The 2,456-nt window shown below is 39.3% G+C and overlaps 1 protein-coding gene across 2 annotated transcripts in view; it reads left to right on the forward strand.

Annotated features, from left to right (window-relative positions):
- Positions 1-2,456, forward strand: part of LOC106880628 (switch-associated protein 70) — a 171,453-nt gene that overhangs the window by 117,524 nt on the left and 51,473 nt on the right. The window lies entirely within an intron of this gene.

Below are 2,456 nucleotides of genomic sequence, written 5' to 3' on the forward strand. Positions count from 1 at the left end.
CACACACACATGCATACACACACACATGCATACACACACACACATGCACACACACACACGCACACACACACACGCACACACACACACGCACACACACACACACACACACACACTTGTGTGTGTGCGTCTGTGTTTGTCCCACACCATCCCTTTGATTTATTTACATTCCTGTAACTTAGCAGTTCAGCAAAATAGTCTGATAAAATAAGTACCATGCTTTAGAAATAAGTACTGAGATTCATTCATTCATTCAACTAAAAGCTTTCAAAGTGGTTCCACTGCATGGCACCTTAGTTGAGTGTCTTTTATTAATGTGCTGGATGACCAAAATCTTTGGGCCGGTTTGACTGAGAACTAGCTAGCCAAGAGGGGCTGCTCCAATCTGATCTGACAAAATTTCTACAGTTTCTAAACCACCCACTGAAAGTGTAGTGGGTGCTTTTTATGTACCACAAGCATGGGGCCAGTCAAGCGGCGCTGGCATCAACCACGCTTGAATGGTACTTTTTACATGCCACCAGCATGGGAGTCAGTCAGGCAGTACTGGCATCCACCACGCTTGAATGGTGCTTTTTACATATATATATATATATATATATATATATATACACACACGCACACACATACACACACAAAAACACATGTGTATGTGTGTGTTTGTGTTTGCATTAGAAAAAGCATTCTTTGTATTAGAAAAGACATCCAACTGTAGAAACCATTCCAAAGCAGACACTGGAACTTCAGTCCCAGTCCTCTCTGTCAAACTGCCCAACACATGCCAGCATGGAAAATGGACATTAAATGATGAAGTGTTTATATATATATATCTTTATATATATATGGGTTTGTGGTTAAGAATTCTGCTTCCCATCTACACAGTTTCGGGTTCAATCCTACTTTGTAATACCTTGAGCAAATGTCATCTTCTATTACCCCAGGTTGACTAAATACTTGTAAGTGGATTTGGTGGATGGAAACTGAAAGAAGCCTATCATATGTATATATGCATGTGTTTGCACACACACATATGCACATATACAGTGGATTAACAAATAAAAGAAAGCTCTTGAGACATTTAGTTGGCACATAGTTTCCTAGGCACAAAAAAAGGCCTAAAAAGAAAAAGGCCTGGGACTTGGTCTCCAGTTTGAGAATAACTCCCTTCCTCAGTTTTGGGGACCCTGATAAAAAGGCCATAGACTTTCTTTCCTACTGTTATGAAAAAATGCTACATGTCTAACTCAGCTAATCTGGGATATAATGTCAAAATTTCCACTCTCAGTTGTTCCAATTCCCAATCATATTTCTCCAGAATGCCTCCTATGTCTTTTGCTATAATAATGTATTTCTTTTTGCATAATAATCTAAAACCATGCAGTTGAGAATAGAACTTTTATTCGGTTAAGAATTTGGTTTCCCAATTGCTTAATTTTGGATTTGCTCCCACTGCATGATATCTTGGGCAAGTGTCTTGTCAGTAGATTTGGTAGGCAGAATCTGAAAGATTAAAGCAGCGAGCTGGCAGAAATGTTAGCACACCGGGCAAAATGCTTAGCGGTATTTCGTCTGCCACTACGTTCTGAGTTCAAATTCCGCCGAGGTCGACTTTGCATTTCATCTTTTTGGGGTCGATTAAATAAGCACTGGCGTCGATATAATTGACTTAATCCGTTTGTCCCCTCTGTGTGTAGCTCCTTGTGGGCAATAAAGAAATCTGAATCTGAAAGAAGCATGTCATGTGTTTGTGTCTTTTTGTCCTGACATTATGTGGTAGCTGTAAACAAGTTACTATCATTAAAGGGCTGTCATTCATTTCCAATCTTCTTTGTCTAAGTAAGGTAATATCTCCTCACATCCAGCCATGGAGAAATATTACCTGGCTTGAGAACAGGTAGGGTTGGTGACAGAAAGGACACCAACTGTAGAAAATTTACCTTAATGATTTCCATCTTACCCAGGTAAGTATGGAAAAATGAGCATAAAAGCAATGATGATTAATTGTAATTATCACAATTAACCCTTCTACCTCAATGATTTTCATCCTTACTCAAGCAAGCATGGAAAAGGGTATAAAAGCAATGATGAGGAATAATTGTAATTATCACAAATTCTTTAACCTTTTAGCTTTTAAACTGGTCATATCTGGTCAAAATATTCTACTTGGTCAATGTTCAAAGCAACCAGATCCAGTCCTTCACTCCTACTTTACAATATCATTCTCAAAACTTCCGAATCATCAAAATCTCAAAGCTATGAGACTGCATAATTAATTCAAAACAAAGTGAGTGGCTGTGTGGTAAGTAGCCTGCTTACCAACCACATGGTTCTGGGTTCAGTCCCACTGCGTGGCACCTTGGGCAAGTGTCTTCTACTATAGCCTCGGGCCGACCAAAGCCTTGTGAGTGGATTTAGTAGACGGAAACTGAAAGAAGCCCGTTATATATATATGTATGTGT

This window comes from Octopus bimaculoides, chromosome 16 (genome assembly GCF_001194135.2).
Source record: "Octopus bimaculoides isolate UCB-OBI-ISO-001 chromosome 16, ASM119413v2, whole genome shotgun sequence".
NCBI classification, from domain to species: Eukaryota; Metazoa; Mollusca; class Cephalopoda; order Octopoda; family Octopodidae; genus Octopus; species Octopus bimaculoides.